Genomic DNA, 22,867 nt, shown 5'->3' with positions numbered 1-22,867 from the left:
CTTGTTGTTACTTTGAACTTCTCTGTTGGGGGCAGTTGAGCGTAAACATCCAGCCTGTCTCCACGGAGCCCAGCGGTAGAGTTGCTGCCTTACAGCGCCGTAGACGCAGGTTTGACCCCGACTACGGGTGCTTGTCTATACGCAGTTTGTACCTTCTCCCCATGACCTACGTGGGTTTGCTCCAAGATCTTCGCTTTGTATCTATCATCCTACCTTAAAAACATACTAAGGATGGCCATTAACATTACCTCTGACACCAACCACGTTCTGAATAGTGAGTACAATTTGTTACCATCAAACCGGAGATATTGGGTTCCAAAATTTAATAAGGTTAGAATGAGGGACTCTTTTGCGCACCAGTCATTCCTTGAACTAAACACGGCGCTTAATCCCAGATCAAACGTACGCTGACGGCCATAAATGTGGTCTGTTATTGTAATGTCTTGTCGAATGTAGGTGTTTTGGGATCCTGTCTTGATATCTTGATGGGTGTCTTCTCTCGCCCTTCTTGTCTTTTTTCGTGATGCTGTAAATGGAGCTTCTGTGATGCTAAAAAAAATTTCAGAATCGTTCTGACAATAAAGTATTATCGTATCGTATTGTATTGTTTCCTCCCACACTCCAAAGACGTACAGGTTTGTAGGTTGATTGGCTTGGTGTAATTCTAAATTGTCCCTGGTGTGTGTAGGATAGTGTTAGTGTGCGGGGATCGCTGGTCGGCATGGACTCGGTGGGCTGAAGGGCCTGTTTCCACGCTGTATCTCTAAACTAAACTAAACTCAGAGCAGGAAATGCTGACAGCTTCCAGGAATTAATGTTTCATGGCTTGGACAATAGATTTATGACTTGTACCTGGACAGTAAACCGGACTGGTCCAGAAACGCTGAGGGCGTGTACAAGAAGGGACAGGAGATGCTACAGATGTTCTACCAATCGGTGGTGACCAGTGCCATCTTCTTCGGGCCTGCAGGGCGAAGACCGCAGACGCCAACATGATCAACAAACTCGTGGGGAAAGCTGGCTCCGTCCTGGGGGCGGAGTTGGAGTTGGATACACAGGAGGTTGGTCTTGGAGGGGAGGATGCTCCTCAAACTGCAGAGCATCCTGGACAATACAGCTCACACACTGGTCAACCTGAGGAGCACCTTCAGCAACAGACTGGTTCCACCAAGATGCAGCACAGAACGCCACAGGAGATCCTTCTTCCCTGTGGCTATCAAACTGTACAACTCCTCCCCCTTCTGTCGTGGGGTAGACTGAGACTAACTCCCCTCCCCACAATCTTTGCACATCCCCAATCCTTTCCACTCGTCACTTTAATTTCATGTTTCATGTATTTTGCATTTTGTTATGACTGTTGGCAGATCAATTTCCCTCCTGGGATAAATAAAATTGTATCGTGTCGTAAGAATATCTTGTGGTAGTTATGAGATAACGATAGCAACAGCGGCCTACCTGAAGGTTCCTTTGTGTTCCATTCAGCACAATATTATGGTGGTACAACAATTTTGAAAAATATGATGCGGTTGTCCAGAACACATTCATCTCACAGTCTCCTGAATCCGGCAAAATCTTCTACTGTGGATAGGATGAGCAGCTTTAAATACCTGGGAGTCCACATCACAGAGGATCTGACATGGACAACACACACTTCCGCACTGGTGAGTAAGGCAAGGCAGCGCCTCTACCACCTCAGGCAGCTGAGGGAATTCACAGTCTCTCTGAGGATCCTTCAGTGCTTCAACTCTGAGGCTGCAGAAAGCATCTTGTCCGCAAATATCACAAACAGCTTTGCCCAGGACAGGAAGGCTCTGCAGAGAGTAGTGCATTCAGCCGAACACACTATGGGAACTACACTCACCCCCCTGCAGGACCTGTACACCAGGAGGTGCAGATCCAGAGCCAGTAACATTATGGGGGACCCCTACCCCCCCAGCAACGGACTGTTCCAGCTGCTGCGGTCAGGCAAACGCCTCTGCTGTCATGCTGTGAAAACAGAGAAGATGAGACGGAGTTTCTTCCCACAGGACATCAGGACTGTAAACTCTGATCTCACCAGGGACTCATTTACTGTTGTGTCTTTAAAAAAAAATACTGGTTCTGTTCTGTAGTTTTGCACAATCCGCAGGCATTGCCACTTTCATTTCACTGTACATCTTGTATGTGTATGTGACAAATAAACTTGACGACTTATTGGAAGAAAAGTTAGAAGCACAGCAGATTTTTGCACAGATCTTTAAAAATGCGTGAGATCGAATTTAAAAACAAGACAATTGCTAATTCTTTGTCGCAGAAGGCAGTGGAGGATATTAGTGGAAGTTTTCAAGCGGGAGATATAGATAGATTCCTGATTAGAACGGGTTCCAGGGGTTATGGGGAGAAGGCAGGAGAATGGGGTTGGGAGGGAGAGATAGATCGGTCACGATTGAACGGCAGAGTAGACTTGATGGGCCGAATGGCCTAATTCTACTCTTACAACTTTGTGAAGTTAAGAACTTTCCTTTCAACAATAAACCCAAACACAAGAACGACATCTGATGCATTTTATGCTGATCATGAAGTTTATCGTAAATAGCACAGAAATGATTTGTAATAAAAATAATTTACTTTACTAGATAGAATCAAGAACCAGAGGAGATAGGTTTAAGGTGAGTGGGGGGGGGGGGGGGGGGGTGAAGGAAGATTTAATAGGAACCTTTTTTACCCAAATGGTGGTGGGGATGTGGAACGAGTTGCCAGAGGAGGTAGTTGAGGCACTTAATGTCACAACGTTTAAAAGCCATTTGAACAGGTACATGGTTCGGACAGGTTTGGAAGAATGGGGGCCAAATGCAGGCAGGTGGGTATTGTAGATGGGGCATGCTGTTCGGCATGGGCAATGCCCTGTTTCCACACTGTATTATTGTAAATAGCACAGAGATGACAACTTATTCTGCCTGATGATGATATCTCACTTTGAAATAGTGTTGCCAACTGTCCCGTATTAGCCGGGACATCCCGTATATTGGGGCGAAATTGGTTTTGCCCTTGTCCCGTATTTGACCGCTACTACTCGGGTCAAGGGGACTGTTGGGTCAGCCCCCGCCTCACCCGTCCCGACGTAGTGCAGCCCATGGAGTGCAGCAGCAGCAGCAGCAGCAGCAGCAGCAGCACCTCGCCCGTGGCCCCGTCGGTCAGTCATCAGCCCGGCCAGCTGTCCGACCTTCAGACCTTCGCTGACCGCCGACACCACCACCACCCCTCCTTCTCACGGCCGATCATCGGTCCATGAGTTGGACGGGGCGCCGGACTGTGCACGCGGCCCCCGGGCCAAAACTCCTCAGCTGGCCCGCCGACTGGGCTTTGCGTGCAGTCCAGCACCCGAGGCCAACTCATCATTCACCCAGACACGGCCCAGTCGGTCAACGGATTGCCGTGGGGAATTTGTCCCGTATTTTGACCTTTTGTCCCTTATTTGGGAGCGGGCATGTTGGCGACCCTACTTTGAAAGGATGTCATAGCACTGTCAAAAATGTTGTATTTGACAAACCCTTCCTGTGTTTTAGGCTCGGTTTGAAGCATCTGTGACCTTTTTAATAACAATGGTATCTCTTTTCTTTTAAAACGTTTGGAATATTTTCTTTTGCAAAGTCAAACCACAAGCGATCTTGTTCCTCGACTACAGGTAGGCCTTGCACTTGATGAAGGAAGAATTTTACCCTTGCAGACACGAGGTGGTCGTTGGTCGGCGCGGACTCGGTAGGCCGAAGGTATGCTCGGGTGGCACGGTGGAGCAGCAGTAGAGTTCCTGCCTTCCTGCGCCAGAGAGCCAGGTTCGATCCTGACTACCGGTGCTGTCTGTACAGAGTTTGCACGTTCTCTCCCCGTGACCTGCGTGGGTTTTTCTCCGGGTGCTCCGGTTTCCTCCCACATTCCAAAGACGTGCAGGTTTGTAGGTTCATTGGCTTCAATAAAAATTGGAGATTGTACCTAGTGCATGTAGGGTATTGCTAGTGTATGGGGGGGGGAGGGGGTGATCGCTGGGCGGGGTAGACGCAGTTGGCCGAAGGGCCTGTACCTGCGCTGTATCTCTAAACTAAACGAAACACAAGGAATTGCAGATGCTGGAATTCTGAGCTAAACGCAAAGTGCTGGAGGAACTCAGCAGGTCAGGCAGCATCTGAGGATGGAACAGATAGATAACATTTTGGGGGGGCGGTGCCATTCTTCAGTCTAAAATTTTAGACATTAGAGACACAGCGTAGAAACGGGCCCCTCGGCCCAGCGAGTCCACACTGACCAGCGATCGTTAGCCCTATCCTACACACGAGAGACAACTTACGCTTGACGTGAGCCAGTTAACCTTCAAACCTAGGTGTTGGAAGAAACTGGAGCACCCGGAGAAAACCCACGCGCTCACAGAGGGAACAAACAGTCGGAGCCCGTCGTCAGGATCAAACCCGGGTCTCTGATGCTGTAAAAGGCAGCAACTCATCAGTTGCACCACCGTGCCGCCAACGAAATGCCATCTGCCCTCCATAGACGCTGCATGACCTGCAGGATTATGTTGGCTCTAAAATGCGCTCATTTAGCTTGGGCACTTCAGAAAACTCTTCAATATTCACAGGAATCCCAGGAATGAGTGGGTTAATCTACGATGAGCGTTTTCTGGCCCTGGGCTTGTAACACATTGGCGTTTAGAAGAATAATAATAACTTTATTTATAAAGCACTTTAAACAACTGCAGTTGCCACAAAGTGCTGTACATGAGAACTCATGGACAAAAAGCTATTACAAACCATTAAAAACCGTAAAACGAAGGACTATAAAAAACACACTAAAAATTAAAAGACATTAAAAGCACTAAGAACAGGAGCAATGCCTCAGCCAGTGTCGAAAGCCAAAGAATAAAAATGAGTTTTTAGGGAGGGTTTGAAGATGGACAGTGAGGGGGCCTGTCTGATGTGCAGCGGCAAGGTGTTCCAGAGTGCCGGAGCAGCAACAGAAAAGGCTCTATCCCCTCTGAGCTTCCGCTTAGACCTTGGTACCTCAAGGAGCAGCTGATCAGCTGACCTGAGGCACCAGGCAGGAGCATATAGGTGGAGCAGTTCAGAGAGGTATGGCGGGGCGAGCCCATTCAACGATTTAAAAACAAATAAAAGAATTTTGAAATGAACTCGAAAGTGCACTGGGAGCCAGTGAAGGGAGGCCAAAATTGGCGTAATGTGCTCCCTCTTTCGAGTTCCGGTCAAAAGGCGAGCGGCAGCATTTTGAACAAGCTGGAGACGAGCCAATGAAACTCGTGCGACTCCAGAGTAGAGTGCGTTACAGTAATCCAGCCTAGATGTAATAAAGGCATGGATTACTGTTTAAAAATGCTGCCGCTCGAGAATGGGCTTCACCTTTGCCAGCTTCCTTAGGTGAAAGAAGCTGGACTTAACCACCGCGCCTATTTGTTTATCTAGTTTAAAATCACCGTCCATCCTAAAACCCAGGTTTAAAACTGTTGGCTTTACGGACAATGCCAGTGGACCCAAGTCAACAAAGGGAGGTTCACGGCAGCCATTGGGGCCAAACAAAATCACCTCTGTCTTCTCTTCATTAAGTCCCAGAAAGTTTAAGGCCATCCAGGACTTAATGTCCTCAAGACAAGACAGAAGTGATTTTAGAGAATAGTCGTCTTCTTTCCTGAGTGGCATATATAACTGGCTATCATCTGCGTAAAAGTGAAAGGAGATGCCATGCCTTCTTAAAATTGAGCCCAGAGGAAGTAGGTATAGAGAGAAGAGCAGGGGCCCTAAAATTGAGCCCTGTGGAACCCCATATACCAAGGGAGTGGAGGAGGATTCAAAGCCAGCAAGGCTTACACGCATGGTTCTGTCAGCCAGATAGGACCTGAACCATCCCAGGGCACTGCCACAAATGCCCACTTGGTGCTGTAATCGGGAAATTAAAATTCCATGGTCCACTGTATCGAAGGCGGCAGATAGGTCCAGCAAGACAAGAACCACATAATTACCAGAGTCGTTTGCCAGGAGGATGTCGTTGAAGACCCTTAGCAGAGCCGACTCTGTGCTATGCATAGCCTTGAATCCAGACTGGAAAACCTCCCGAATATTGTGCTCATCCAGAAAGAGTTTCAGCTGAGCATAAACTACCTTCTCCATGATCTTAGAGATAAAAGGCAACTTGGAGATCGGCCTAAAATTGGCCAGAACAGTTTGATCCAGGCCTGGTTTTTTAAGTAGTGGTTGCACTACAGCATGTTTAAAATTTATGGGGACAACCCCAGAACACAAGCTACTGTTTATGATGGCGAGAACCGACTGCCCTATACTCGGGAAAACCTCTTTAAAAAGAAGAGGAGGGACAGCATCACAAGGGGATCCCGACGGCTTAATATGGCTAACCACATCCTCTAGACCCGACAATGTCAGAGGCACAAACTTATCGAATGCCACCAGGCATGGGGCCGGAACAGAGGGGTCAGAGGCAGGAGCTGAGATGAGAGCCCTTATAGAAACAACCTTATTGATAAAGAAGTGCAGGAAGTCATTGCACAATTCAGACGATGCTTCCAAGCAGACAGGCTGTGGGGCATTTAAAACAGAATCAATGGTTTTGAATAACACACGTGGGTCGTGACGCTTAGACACTATTATATTAGACAGGCTGGGGGAAGGGATCTGGGGGGGGGGGGGGTCCTCATTGAAACGTGCAGAATAGTGAAAGGCTTGGATCGAGTGAATGTGGAGAGGATGTTTCCATCAGTGGGAGAGACCAGGACTAGAGGACACAGCCTCAGAATTAAAGGAAGTTCTTTTAGGAAGGAGATGAGGAGAAATGTCTTTCTTCAGAGGGTGGCGAATCTGTGGAATTCTTTGCCACTGGAGGGTGTGGAGGCCCAGTCAATAGATGTATTTCCCCCGCACACGAACACACTTTTAGGTCGGTGATTGACAGATTCTTGATTAGTGCGGGTGTCAGGGCTTATGGGGAGAAGGCAGGCGAATGGGGTTGGTGGGGGGGGGGAAGATTTAGTTTAGTTTGGAGATACAGCGGAGAAAAAAGGCCCTTCAGCCCACCGGCTATATGCCGACCAGCGATCCCCAGACATTAACACTATCCACGAGGAGGAGGAGCCATCTTGGTGAACGGCTGCTAGCCAGCAGCCGTCCGTTTTAAATCCGTTTTTTTTATAGTTTTTAGTGAGTCCTGTTTTTTGTTTGTAGGGGATATGGTCTTTATAATGTGGGGGGTAGGTATTAACTTAATTTCTAGGTCCCTACCTGGTCGGTGTGGCAGCCTTTTCTCCGGGCTGCCCGCTGACCCGTCCTCGTGGCCTACCTGCGGGCTTGGAGCGCCGTTTCCTGGCGGGAACCGCCCAGCACCTCGGCCTCGGCACAGCATTGGAGCGCTGGAGCGGAGCGGGCGATCCCTTGCCTGGGTCGCCGCGCTGGAGCGACGCGCTGGAGCTCTGGCGAGCTGGACCGCCGAGAGCAACAACTCCGGGCTGCGGGTCTGCGGAGCGTAGAGGCGGCGCCAACTTTACCAACGGGAGCCTGGGCGCTCCAAACCGGCGCGGCCTTGTCGGCTTCGGCAGCCGCGGGCTCCAACCAGGAAGCGGCCGTTCCAAGTGGCCCAGCCGCCAAAAGGACTCTCCCGACGCCGGGGCAAGACCACCCGGTGAGAACGGCCATAGACATCGGGCCTCCGTAGAGGCAATTGCGGTGGCCCCAATAGGCCTGACTTTGGGGTGAACATGGGGTGGGGACTGGACATTGTGCCTTCCTCCACAGTGCTATCCACTGTGGGGGGATGATTTTTTTTTGTCTAACTGTAGTCCTGTAGGTCTGTGTCCAAGATGGCTGCCGTGAAGGGAGAGTGGACGCTGGCACGAATTGGTTGCCGCTGCTCTCTCTTCACACTGTGTTTTTGAATTTCTGTTTTTGGATTGAATTCTGTTTTTAATTTGTGTCATTGTGATGTCTTTAATTACTTGTTTTACTCCGATTATATGTTTTTATTCCGATATACTATGTAAGGTGTCCTTGAGATTTTGTATGAAAGGCGCCCATTAAATATAAAATTTATTATTATTATTATCCTACACCCACTAGGGACAATTTTTACATTTACACCAAGCCAATTAACCTACAAACCTGCACGTCTTTGGAGTGCGGGAGGAAGCTGAAGATCTCGGAGAAAACCCACGTAGATCACGGGGCAAGCGTGCAAACTCCGTTCGTACAGTAGTCGGGATGGAACCCGGGTCTCCGGCGCTGCATTCTCCACGCCACCGCGACCTCACCGGGTCAGCCGGGATTGAAAGGCGGAGTAGACGTGGCGGTCCTCGTTCTGCTCCTGTCGCTTACGACCTTGTCAAGGTCCAAAGCAAGCAGCCGATTGTCGCCACGAGGCACGCAGGAGCTGCTGACGGGTTCAGTCAGGGCCACCCATTGCATAATGGTGTATTACAACATATTGGATTGACGACCACCATCTGAAATCCGTACCAATCTGAATAAGGTCGGTCGCACAGTGAAAGTACCAAGCATCCGCGCACATAAAGAAACTGGTGGAGGGAGGCTGAGAAGACAAAAGTAACAAGAACAACTCCGATAAGACTGACTGTGCTAACACAGGCAAATGAAAATTAGTCCATCTTAGTTTAGTTTAGTTCATTGTCACAATAGACAACAGACAATAGGTACAGGAGTAGGCCATTCGGCCCTTCGAGCCAGTACCACCATTCAATGTGTTCACGGCTGATCATCCACAATCAGTACCCCATTCCTGCCTTCTCCCCATATCCCCTGACTCCGCTATCTTTAAGAGCCCTATCAAGCTCTCTCTTGAAAGCCTCCAGAGAACCGGCTTCCACCGCCCTCTGAGGCAGAGAATTCCACAGACTCACAACTCTCTGTGAAAAAAAGTGTTTCCTCGTCTCCGTTCTTAATGGCTTACCCCTTATTCTTAAACTGTGTGGCCCCTGGTTCTGGACTCCCCCAACATCGGGAACATGTTTCCTGCCTCTAGCGTGTCCAAACCCTTAATAATCTTATATGTTTCAATAAGATAACCTCTCATCCTTCTAAACTCCAGAGTATACAAGCCCAGCCGCTCCATTCTCTCAGCATATGACAGTCCCGCCATCCCGGGAATTAACCTGGTGAACCTACTCGGTGGGCTGAAGGGCCTGTTTCAATGCTGTATCTCAAAATCTAAAGTTTTAGGCAATTGATTATTTTCCCCTCTACACAGCTGGATTATTTGTACTTACTGATGTAAGCAATTCCTTTGAAGCATTCGGCGTTGTGAACACATTCTATCTTTCCCTCAGTGTCAACGGTGGGACTGAGGCTTTTGGTGTAGCACTTCAGACCATGACCTATTAGTGAAGAACATGGAAGACACGTTTGACAAAAATGCTGGAGAAACTCAGCACGGAAATCGCTATCAAAACATGTGGGGGACACAATTTCTCGACAGCCGGGCGCGCACGTGCACACACACGCGAGGCTTCAGCCGTGGGCCCTGTGGACAGTAACATCGGGAGCTGACCTGGTTGGTGACCGACTCCGAACTCCAGCAACAGCAGCTTCGTCCGCCCCGAATCGTGGGGCTTGAATCGACCCGTTCGCGGGGCCTTTCATCGCCCGGCGGGAGCTTCAACATCAGGAGGCGCGATCGCCTCGATGCAGCAGTTTGATTTTAAGCCGCGCCGGGTGCTGAAAGGACCCGCAAACGGGGCGATTCAGCCCTTAGAAAGTGGCTGATAAAGTCCGGATTACAAAACATGGAGGAGGGTGGGGCGGGATCATCCCCCACCTCTCAAAGCAGGGGGAGGGGGAGCGTGTTCCTTCTGACCCCCCCCAGGATTTACGCACCCTGGGTGAGGCAGCATCTATGGAGCGAAGGAATAGGTGACGTTTCGGGTCGAGACCCTTCTTCAGACTGAATGACTTTTTTACACAAAGGTCGGTGGGTATATAGAACGAGCTGCCCGAGGAGATAGTTGAAGCAGGTTTTTTCTCATTTTTTAGTTTGAAGATACACTGGACCCACCGAGTCCGCGCCGACCAGCGATCCCCGCACACTAACACCATCCTACACCCACTAGGGACAATTTCTTTTTACACTTTTACCAAGCCAATTAACAGACAAACCTTTGGAGTGTGGGAGGAAACCGAAGATCTCGGAGAAAACCCACGCAGGTCACGGGGAGAACGTGCAAACTCCATACAGACACACGAGGAACAATTTCGAAGCACGGTCCCAACCCGTGAACTGTGAGGAGGATGCTATGAGGATGCAGGGTGACTTGGACAGGTTGGGGGAGTGGGCAGATGCATGGCAGATGCAGTTTAATGTGGATAAATGTGAGGTTATCCACTTCGGTGGCAAAAACATGAAGGCAGGTTAATATCTGAATGGTGACAAGTTGGGAAAACGGAAAGTACAACGGAATCTGGGGGTCCTTGTACATCAGTCTATGAAAGTAAGCATGCAGATACAGCAGGCAGTGAAGAAAGCGAATGGCATGTTGGCCTTCATAACAAGAGGAGTTGAGTATAGGAGCAAAGAGGTCCCTCTGCAGTTGTACAGAGCCCTAGTTAGACCACACCTGGAGTATTGTGTGCAGTTTTGGTCTCCAAATTTGAGGAATGACATTCTTGCTATTGAGGGAGTGTAGCGTAGGTTCACCAGGTTAATTCCCGGGATGGCGGTAATATAAGATTATTAAGGGTTTGGACACACTAGAAGCAGGAAACATGTTCCCGATGTTGGGGTAGTCCAGAAAAAGGGGCCACAGTTTAACAATAAGGCGTAAGCCATTTACAACGGAGATGAGGAAAAACCTTTTCATACAGAGAGTTGTGAATCTGCGGAGGCCTGTTTTCTGGATACTTTCAAGGGAGAACTAGATAGGGATCTTAAAGATAGTGGAGTCAGGGGTTATGGGGAGAAGGCAGGAACGGGGTATTGAATTGTGGATGATCAGTCATGATCACATTGTATGGCGGTGCTGGCTCAAAGGGCCGAATGGCCTACTCCAGCACTTAAATGGCCTAGATCTACTCCTAGAACTTGTGAAGTGCGGGTGTCAGGGGTTATGGGGAAAAGGCAGGAGAATGGGGTTAGGAAGGAGAGTTGGATCAGCCATGATTGGATGGCAGCCTAGACTATATGGGCCGAATGGCCTAATTCTGCTCCTATCACTTATGACCATACCTAATCTTACATCAATTAGTATTTCTTACCAATCAAGAAATAAGAAGCAAAAGCTGTAGATAATAGAAGCGGCTTCATGTTATTCTTGGGGGATCAAGGATGGCTAAAACGTTATTCTCCAACTTCTAAATTAAACCTGCAAAATATGTTAAATTGTCAAGGAGACCAGAATTGTAAAGATGTTGACCATAATTTGCCAGAAGAAACATTTGTGGTTGTTGATTTTTGGTTTGAGATACAGCGCGGAAACACCGAGTCTGTGCCGACCAGTGATCCCCGTGCACTAACATTACCCTACACGCACAAGGGCCAATTTGCAATTATATCAAAGGCAATTAACCTTCAAGCCTGTACGTGTTTGAAGTGTGGGAGGAAACCGGAGCACCCGAGGGGTCTGATGGAAAAATGTATGTAACTATTTCCTTGTCTATTCTATCTGTGTCAGCACAAGATTGTTTCCCGAAACTGCCTATGGCACAAGTAATTGACAGGTCTCGGAGATTAATAGTCTATCACAGAACTTGCAGAACGACAAACGCTTTCCTCCAGAAGGGGGACAACGAGGTCTCCCACCGATCACCGGGTATGGCGAGTGTCCCCCCCCCCTCCCTCCGTACACACCGGAGAAAAAGGGGGTGGCCTTGCCACCGGTGGAAGAAACCGTCGGATCGGACTCAACAAGGGCTCCAACCCCCGTACTGGAACAAAAAACAACCATTAAGGAAAGCGGCCAGCTGCACTCAGGTTTGCAGGTGTTCATCAAGCACACGGAAGCATTTGAATTTGCCAAGAACATCGAGGACAAGATCGAAGATTGAAAAATATTCAACACTTAACACCTGCCTGGATACTGCTATCTCGCAGAGAAGATATGGAACTCTAAACTTTAAACTATTATATTTAAGAGTTGCCTAAAATTCGCAATAAGAATTGGGTAAATATCCTGCAACGGATATATAATACTTACATTCTAGTACTAACCTCTAACAACTATTAATAATCAAGAATACTAACTAACACTAACTATTGATAATAAGATTATTTAGATTATTTAAGAATTAACCAAAAGTATGAAATATAAGTAAAGTGCGATTCAGGTATTTTATAATGAGAAATGTATGGTGGCTCTCTCTCTGATGTTTTTGTTTTTGATTATTCTTTGATAAATGTTTATATTATACAAAACTAACATTTCAATTTGAGACTACTAATTATACCATTAATGGAATATAATAGTAAGATTAAACGAGAACTTACCAGTTTGAAGTTTGATCTGTATTTTATGAGGAGTTACGATGAGGGATTACGTGAAGAACCCGCTCAGTGCGCAGGCGCGGCATACTTCCAAGCAGCGGTGTGGAATCACAGATAGACACAGTTATTTGAAGTAAACATAGTAAAGATAAGGAGACATCAATTTATTAGTTTGATCCATATAATGAGGGTGGGAGCGGAGGGCACGTAATCCCTCATCGTAACTCCTCATAAAATACAGATCAAACTTCAAACTGGTATGTTCTCGTTTAATCTTACTATTTTACTTCGGAGTCACGTGAGTGACTACGTGAAGACTTCAAAGCTCTGTGATTTCAAACCGTGTAACAGTTCATACTTCACTCGCTGCCGAAGTCATTCGAGGGAGGAAGTATGTTATCGTAATCAACCATGAATCTGTTTGTAAAAACAACAATGGTGTTATTAACAACAACAAGACCAATTGCTCCCCCGGGCTTAAATTATATATTTTTTGCAGATTCTTTTTCTGCAAACGATACAGGTTCTGTCAGTGGTTTGTTATAAAAGTTTGGAACGTATACTCCCTAGACCACCCTGCAGTAGCCAGGATGTGGTCCATAGGCTCATCCATCCTCTTAGTTACTGACGTGGAAGCTGTCCTGGTGGAATAAGATTTTATACACGTTAGTATTTACTCCAGAAACTCCCAGTACCTGCTTGAGCCACTAGAGATAGTTTAGCTCGTCACCCGACCATGAGGTTTCCTGTGGCTGACCCATAAGGCTTTTTCCTCTCCCTCGGTATTCCTTATTGTGTCGATCTCTAAGTGGGTCATGACACATAAAACGTGGTTCAGGTGGGTATGCCCGGAATTTCATGACTGGACCTGATGTTCCTGGTCTGTTCTGTTTGGCCAACCCTTGAATGGGCATGTGACACTATCTGGTGTTATAACCATGTTGTCCCATCGCAGTAGATGGGAGAGCTGGCTCTTTGTGTTGATGTAAGGCCACAAGCATGTCCATCTTCAGGGTAGGCTGTTCCAGGGTGAGTGACCTGGCTGGTGATCATCCCCTAAGGTATGTCAGGATTTCACTGACATCCCAATTTGGGTGTACCTATTTCTGGGGAATGGATTGATATACCTCTCCTGTATCTGATCACCAGTGAGCGGTACCCAAGTTGAGTAGGCTAACAGAACATGTCCTTCATTGTGGTGAAGACCTGCCAGGAGCTCCAGTACAGTTTTTTGTTATAGTTGAATGTGTAATTCCTGTTTTGGAAAACAGTGTACCATTTCTTGATGCTCCTCAGGTATGTTCCCTAGGATATGTGACGGAATACTGTCATCAGGTTGATAGTGCTGCTGATCCAAGCACAGCAATGGTCTTCCCAATTCTGCAATTCTTTTAATGACCATGTCGAGGATCACTGGGAACCATGCTCGTGGACTTGGTCCACTGTAATTTGCGTAGTACCCGACTGATGAAGCCGTAGTACCTATTGAAGAGGTAGAAGGAAAGGAAAACATAGAGATTAGGTTCCCCCCACCCCTCAATACGCGGGAATATCTCCATTGCCGCTGCCTTGAGATTGGTTTCATGTGACGTAAGTTAGTACGTGGTGATTTAATTGGATATAAGGAATCGATATCTGGTGTCCATATTGCTTAGTGATTTCAGCAAATATTTTTGGTTTAAATGTATGTTTACAGTATTTAGCTCACCTGATAGGTGAGTTACTGATGGTCAAACATGTTTGACGACATACGGTTTGCAATTGTTAATAAATTGTCACCTAATATCGATGTTCTCCGCCCAAGTGGTTTGGTATATGCCACCACTGATGTTGTTATCTTATAAACGAACATGCAAATTTGGTGGATTACTGAGCAAATGCTTCACTAGAATTAAGTAAGTTAATATATAATATGTTTAAGTCAATTCATGTTGGCATTAAGTATTACAAGCTCAGTAACACATCAGGACACATAAGATGTTACTCAAAACAGGTGGAAGTGTACAACCATAATCCTTCCTGCCGATAAATCCCATGATAACACTACAGATTAATCCATTTGCCCCCATATTACAGGTATGGAGATAGTTTTGAACACTAGTATCTCAGCTCATAGGAAAGGTACAAAGTTCAGTAGCTGGTAATGCTGCTATATCCCAATTACTTTGCCACGTAGTTGATTGGTGGTTAATGCACCATGACTGATAGTCTTAATGAATACCAGATAACAACGTTGTGGATGGTCAACGTAAATATCTGGATATATATTTTGTGCACCGTTCCCAGAGGCACTGCAATACTGGGTCGATGCGTGGAGTGGACGGAGCAAGCCCCTATTCCATCTCCCTGTTCCAAAATTCAATTTAATATATGGTCCCTAGATAAGGGACGTATCAGATTATTAAACTGATAAGAACAGATACTACACTTGATCTTAGCCAAAAGGCCGAGAAGCGATGCAGCTAAAGCTGTATCCAAGGATAGTTTGTCGTTAATATATAGACATGCCATGACGGAATGTTTCTAAGTGTCAGGGCTAGTTGATTCTGGATAACTTTGACTTAAATGCCGCAACGCTCATCATGGTTACTCCATCCAGATAATTGCGCTATATCCGAAACTTATATGAGAAGGTACTGATAGTGTGCATCTTCAAGGTCGATGTCTACCATAAAGTATCCTTGGATCCATGGTAGTTGTTACAAATTCCATGAATGGGTATACCTGGTGAAATACTCAAGTGGTTTATCAACGATGGTGCGACATTCACCATCGTGGGAGGGTAGACCACTTGGGGTGCTTGCTGAATTGGTGGCAAGATATTAATTCTATTCCCCTTGTATTTATTTTTTGGTATATAACTACCAAGAGTGATAGCTTCCTAACCAGGCGTGATTCATCCACCCCTTGTTAGTACAACCCTTAACCTTTATGTGATGGTAGGAACCATACTTATCTGTCTTCATTGTTGTTTTCTTCGGTTTCTGGTTCCTTGTTCTTGTAGGGACGATGTTTGTTGGGGGGTGGCGCATTTTCCCCTGGGGCCTGCTCTGGGCCGTGGCCTAAAATGCTACGGGTTTGGCATGCAGGCCCCGAGCTTTCACCAGTACCATGAGGTAGACGCCCCCTGGTGGACACGTAGAGGTACTGCTGTCTGGTTTAGTGTGGTGCTCATTCCAGACTCTGCCCTCTTGTGCCGAATAGTTTGAACACTTCGTCCAGTTTTTTAGGACTGGTTTGGTAAGTGCCAGGTAGCAGGATCTGTGCTTGTGAGGTCGGCGTTCTCATGGTCCTGTTAATTTCATAGATTGAGGGCAGGTTTGTGAGTTCATTTCAGAAGTTATGAGGTATACCGTTGAACAGTAGGGTCAGGTGTTTTGCCATACTACCCTGCCCTTCTGGAATGAGCAGGTGGACATGATAGCCGACGTCAGGGTACCAAATGCATTTTTAAAATATTTAGGTTAAATGCGCTGCTCAATGTATCCCCCAATAATGGCGGGCACTTTGAGTAAATGCAATTTAGGGGAGGCGTGATAAAACCAACGCCTCATGGCTACCTGTCTTGGAGAGGTTTTTTGGAAAAGACAGGTAGTAAGCTGGCCATCAGTTGAGACTGAAAAGCCATCTCGCTAGTGGTGGAGCCACATAGCGGCCACACCCAGCAGCTCTTCCTGATCCTGTACCTCAAGCATACTCCCGATATTGTTCAGCCAATGACCCCTCTTCATGACCAGCCCAGCCACTGGTCACCCCAAAGCTAACCACACTAAGGAGGAAGCGATGGGCAGTGCCTAGGCACTGTGGAGGGTATGCCTGAACCCTCCAGCGAGACTGCCCCTCACGTAGCGTGTCTCGCAGGAGCTCCTGCTCCAGGAGCCGCTCCAGCGGCTCAGGCGGCTGTCTCTCTCCCTGCGGGTGGAGAGACGTCCCCTCCGACAAGTCGGAAGCCACCGGCCGGATGCCTCTTCGAATGGCTGAACAGCCAGCCCGCAGCTCAGGCACTAGCGGGACTGGCCGCGGTGTGGGGATAGCGGAACGCCCGGTAAATGTTCCTACCGCCTTCTTCTGGAGATTTTGTGCCTTGTAGTAGCGAGAGCGCCCCTTCAAGCAGCGCGTCTCGCAGGCACCTGCTCCGAGAGCCGCTCCAGCGGCTCAGGCGGCTCTCTCTCCCCCCGTGCGTGTGGAGAGACGTCCCGTCCCAAATCGGGAACACCTGCCGGATGCCTCTTCGGGTGGCTATACATCCAGCCCGCTATCGGGCTGGCCTCGGCACGGTGTCGGGGAATTGCGGAACACCGGGTAAACGCTCCTACCGCCTGTTGCTGCCCCCCTTCCCCCCGACAGGAAACGTTCCTCCTCGAACGGGGGACAGTTTTGTACCACCATTCAATGTGATCACGGCTGATCATCCACAATCAGTACCCCATTCCTGCCTTCTCCCCATATCCCCTGACTCCACTATCTTTAAGAGCCCTATCAAGCTCTCTCTTGAAAGCCTCCAGAGAACCGGCTTCCACCGCCCTCTGAGGCAGAGAATTCCACAGACTCACAACTCTCTGTGAAAAAAAGTGTTTCCTCGTCTCCGTTCTTAATGGGTTACCCCTTATTCTTAAACTGTGTGGCCCCTGGTTCTGGACTCCCCCAACATCGGGAACATGTTTCCTGCCTCTAGCGTGTCCAAACCCTTAATAATCTTATATGTTTCAATAAGATAACCTCTCATCCTTCTAAACTCCAGAGTATACAAGCCCAGCCGCTCCATTCTCTCAGCATATGACAGTCCCGCCATCCCGGGAATTAACCTGGTGAACCTACTCGGTGGGCTGAAGGGCCTGTTTCCATGCTGTATCTCAAAATCTAAAGTTTTAGGCAATTGATTATTTTCCCCTCTACACAGCTGGATTATTTGTACTTACTGATGTAAGCAATTCCTTTGAAGCATTCGGCGTTGTGAACACATTCTATCTTTCCCTCAGTGTCAACGGTGGGACTGAGGCTTTTGGTGTAGCACTTCAGACCATGACCTATTAGTGAAGAACATGGAAGACACGTTTGACAAAAATGCTGGTGAAACTCAGCACGGAAATCGCTATCAAAACATGTGGGGGACACAATTTCTGGACAGCCGGGCGCGCACGTGCGCACACACGCGAGGCTTCAGCCGTGGGCCCTGTGGACAGTAACATCGGGAGCTGACCTGGTTGGTGACCGACTCCGAACTCCAGCAACAGCAGCTTCGTCCGCCCCGAATCGTGGGGCTTGAATCGGCCCGTTCGCGGGGCCTTTCATCGCCCGGCGGGAGCTTCAACATCAGGAGGCGCGATCGCCTCGATGCAGCAGTTTGATTTTAAGCCGCGCCGGGTGCTGAAAGGACCCGCAAACGGGGCGATTCAGCCCTTAGAAAGTGGCTGATAAAGTCCGGATTACAAAACATGGAGGAGGGTGGGGCGGGATCATCCCCCACCTCTCAAAGCAGGGGGAGGGGGAGCGTGTTCCTTCTGACCCCCCCCAGGATTTCAAGCAGCGCGTCTCGCAGGCACCTGCTCCGAGAGCCGCTCCAGCGGCTCAGGCGGCTCTCTCTCCCCCCGTGCGGGTGGAGAGACGTCCCGTCCCAAATCGGGAACACCTGCCGGATGCCTCTTCGGGTGGCTATACATCCAGCCCGCTATCGGGCTGGCCTCGGCACGGTGTCGGGGAATTGCGGAACACCGGGTAAACGCTCCTACCGCCTGTTGCTGCCCCCCTTCCCCCCGACAGGAAACGTTCCTCCTCGAACGGGGGACAGTTTTGTTCCAGAGCCTTTTTCTCTGCCTGTAAAACACAAGCAGAAAAAGGGGCTCCCCTGTAAAAGAAACCCGACCTCAGGATACTCACCTGACGGTCCGTTTCTCTGTTGCGGGAGCGCATAACTCCCGCTGCCGCTGTTGCACTGCTGGCGTAATGCCGCGCCTGCGCACTGAGCGGGTTCTTCACGTAGTCACTCACGTGACTCCGAAGTAAAATCATTATTTCTTTCCCCCCCCACAAATTGTTTGCATCGAATTGGAAACTTTCCTTTCAAGGAAAGTACGGAGCTAGTATTTTTATTAACCAAAAGCTATGGAAGTCCATAGATGCCTAGCCACATTAGGGTGGCTATCACTAACTGCACTAATTGTAGTTGTAGTTGCTTCTCTCTTTTACTTTCTACACTTTACTAACCCAATTTGCTATCACTTTTTTTATCTTATATCATATTATATTTTGTATTTGGAATGGAATTGCATATTTTATTTAAGGAGATATGTTCGGATGGAAAACAAACGTGACCTAAAATTCATCTACCTGATGTTCAAGTATAAGGTAGGGTTGAGTGTGCTGAATCATCTGCTCTACCACTTAATCACAAGATGCAAGACATGAATATAAAAATTGGGGGTGAGGGAATTAAATTCTGCAGTTGGAATGTTAAGGGAATTAATGAACCTATCAAGAGAGGCAAAGTGTTAGCTCATTTAAAATCATTGAAAACAGATATAATATTTCTCCAGGAGACACATCTTAAAAAGGAAGCACAATACAGATTGAAAGCAAAATGGATTGCTAAAGCGTACCACTCTTCATTCTCACATAAATCTAGAGGTGTTGCTATATTAATTCGTAAAGGTATACCCTTTAAACATATATCAACGATAGAAGACATTGAAGGCAGATATATTGTAATAATAGGGGAGTTATACTTAAAAAAGGTGACTCTCCTCAATGTGTATGGACCAAATTTTGATAGCCCTCTGTTTTTTAAGAGAATTCTTAACAATATACCAGAATGTACACAACAAAACTTAATAATCGGTGGAGATTTAAATTGTACATTGGATGCTTGTTTGGATAGATCATCAACTCAAAGAAAACTAAAATCTCGATCAAGTGAATTTTTAAATTCATACATTAATACTACTAATATTAAGGACGTTTGGAGAATTGAAAATCCATCGGGCCGAGAATATTCATTTTACTCACCAGTACATAAAACTTACTCAAGGATAGACTATTTTTTAGTAGATTCAAAACTTATCCCATTTACCTATAACTCACAATATTATAACATCATAATCTCAGACCACGCCCATTAACATTTATGATCAAAGTAAATGGAATGGCAGAGACACAGTCACAATGGAGATTTAATCCCCAAATCTTAAAAGATAAGTCATGTAATGAATACCTAGTAAAACAGATTTAAATGTTTTTTGAGGCTAACGATAGCCCTGAAATCTCTGCTTCCCTTCTTTGGGAAACATTTAAAGCATTTGTACGAGGAGCATTAATTTCTTCCCAATCATTTTTTAATAGAGAGAATAGGGCCAAACAACAGAAACTGGAAATGGAAATAAAGCAATTAGACACAGAAAATGCAGCAGCACCATCCACGATAAAACACAATAAAATTGCAGTATTGAAATATAAATTAAACCAGATATATTCAGACCAAGTTATAAAACTTTATCAACATACAAAACAATTAAATTTTGAATTTGGTGACAAACCACAAAAACTATTAGCGCGTCAACTTCGCAAATTGGACGGGGAAAAAACAATATACAAAATTAGAACAGATAAGGGAGAAACATTAACACTGCCTAAAGATATTAATGATAGATTTCTACAATACTACCAAAAATTGTATTCATCTAAAATAACAGAACAATCAACGGGAATGGAAATTTTTTTACAGAATTGTAAGTTTGCGGGTCTAGATCAGAAAGAGAGAGAACTGCTAGGGGCTGAAATTACGATAAAAGACATCGAAGAGTCAATCAAATCTTTAAAAAACGGAAAGGCTGCAGGACCCGATGGTCTAAATTCTGAATTTTATAAAAAAAATTATGATTTGCTTTCCCCACGCCTACAGACAATATACAAATACGCATATACTCAACAGAAACTCCCAGATACTCTAAATGAATCTACAAACATACTCATACCAAAAACGGACAAGGATCTTGAAGACCCAGGTTCATACAGAGCTATAGCCCTCTTAAATACTGATCAGAAAATATTAACTAAAATTCTATCAAATAGATTGAGCTTAGTGATCAGTAAATTAATACATCCCGACCAAACAGGGTTTATCCCCAAACGGTATTCATTTTATAATCTGAAAAGATTATTTAATATTATATATTCCAATAGAATCCCTAACGCAGAGCTAGCAATTATCTCGTTAGATGCTGAAAAAGCATTTGACCAGGTAGAATGGCCATATTTATTTTCGGTGATGGAAAAATTTCAACTAGGAGAGAAGTACTGTACATGGGTTAAATTATTATATTCTAATCCAACAGCTAGAATATTAACAAACAAAATGTTATCAACTAAATTTAATCTCTCTAGAGGCTGTAGACAAGGATGCTCACTATCCCCATTATTATTTGCTCTTGCAATCGAACCCCTAGCAGAAAGCGTTAGAAACCATCCAGGAATATTTGGATACAATACTAGAGACACAAGGAATAAAATCTCCTTATATGCAGATGATGTACTAATATATATTACAAAATTAGAAACTAGTATTCCAAACCTACTAAATCTAATAACTCAATTTGGTCAGTTTTCAGGATATAGAATTAATTGGAATAAAAGCGAAATCATGCCAATAACAAAATTCAATTTACATACAATACAACAATCCCCTTTTAAAATAGTTAAAGGTAAATTTAAATACTTAGGAATCTATGTAACTAAGACATATACCTCTTTATTTAAACTAAATTTCCCACCCTTACTGAATAAACTACATAAGAATATTCAATACTGGAAAACACTCCTCATTTCTATGCTTGGGAGAATTAATGCTATAAAAATGATTTTTTTACCGCAACTGCTGTACCTACTTCAATTAATCCCGATATATATCCCAAAAACGTTTTTCAAAAAAGTCGACTCCATTGTTACAAGTTTTGTCTGGGATTTTAAGAATCATAGAATAAGTAAAAAACATTTATGTAAGTCAAAGATAAATGGAGGTTTGGCTTTGCCAAATTTCTTATTTTATTTTTGGGCAGTCCATATTAAAAACATGAATTTTTGGCTGGAAGAAATGGATCAACAACCAGATTGGTTAATGATGGAAAAGGAAGACTGTCTACCTTTTGAAATTGGACCGATCATATTTGCCCCCACAAAACTGCACAAAAAAACCTATAAAGAAAATCCCATAATACATAGTGGAATACGAATTTGGAAACAAATAAAAAAAGATTTAAAACTGAATAATATACCACTCTGCCTTCCCATTGTAAATAATCCTTTATTCAAATCATCCTTTATGGACAAAGGTTTCATACAATGGAAAAATTATGGAATCAAAAATATAGGACATCTTTATGGGAAAGGTACTTTTCTTTCATTTCAAGAGTTACAACAGAATTATGGACTGCACTCAAATAATTTCTTCAGATATCTACAAATTAGAGATTATGTTAAATCTAATACACAAGTCTACAGGAGTAGGGAATCAGAAATTCTTGATGAATGTTTGAACAAGCATCCTAATACTGAAAAACTAATAGCTTATATTTGTAACACCCTACTAAACAACGAGGTACCACCGACCGAACCATATAGATACAAATGGGAAAATGAAATAGGTCACCCTATCACGAAAGATATGTGGGACGAAAGTTTACAACAAATACATCAATGTTCATTAAATGCCAGACATGCTTTAATACAATTCAAGGTCTTACATAGATTACACTACTCTAAAATAAAATTAAATAGAATCTTCCCACAAATCTCTCCTATTTGTGATAAATGTCTACATCTAGAGGCTAACTTAACACATACGTTTGCAAACTGTATAAAACTTAAACATTTCTGGACTGATATTTTTGAAATAACTTCAGAAGTTATTAATACAAAACTGGACCCAGACACAAAATTAATAATACTTGGAATATCAGAACAAAGCTTAACACTCACAACAAACCAAAGAAATTTCCTCAACTACAGTATAATAACCGGGAAAAAATTAATATTAAAATTTTGGAAAGGCCCCACAACCCCCACAATTAAAATGTGGATTGCGGAAATGTCGGAGACCCTATACTTAGAAAGAATTAGACTTGTCTTAATGGACAAACAAGATCTTTTCCATAAAATTTGGGCTCCATTCATTAATTATCTGAAGGGATAGATTGGCACAGCACGAGGATCCAACTGAAACTTGAACTCAGGACTAGATGAAAAGCTATACTTTATAACCTACGAACCTATCTCCATTGACGTATTACAGGTAACCCATTCCACCTCCTCTGTTTTTCTGTTGTGTTTTTTTTATTTTTTTTATTTGTAACTTTCTACCCTCTTTTTCTCCCTCTTTCTATAAAAAATAAAAACACTAGAAGCAGAAGTA

At 45.2% G+C, this 22,867-nt stretch overlaps 1 non-coding gene across 1 annotated transcript; it reads right to left on the bottom strand.

Annotated features, from left to right (window-relative positions):
* Positions 1-14,734: 14,734 nt before the first annotated feature.
* On the bottom strand, positions 14,735-14,926 carry LOC116990254. Its single transcript, XR_004416498.1, has one exon. It is a non-coding gene; the product is annotated as a U2 spliceosomal RNA (small nuclear RNA).
* Positions 14,927-22,867: the final 7,941 nt, after the last annotated feature.

The sequence above is a fragment of the Amblyraja radiata genome, chromosome 30, assembly GCF_010909765.2.
Source record: "Amblyraja radiata isolate CabotCenter1 chromosome 30, sAmbRad1.1.pri, whole genome shotgun sequence".
NCBI classification, from domain to species: Eukaryota; Metazoa; Chordata; class Chondrichthyes; order Rajiformes; family Rajidae; genus Amblyraja; species Amblyraja radiata.
This window is presented reverse-complemented; position numbering and strand designations above follow the sequence as displayed.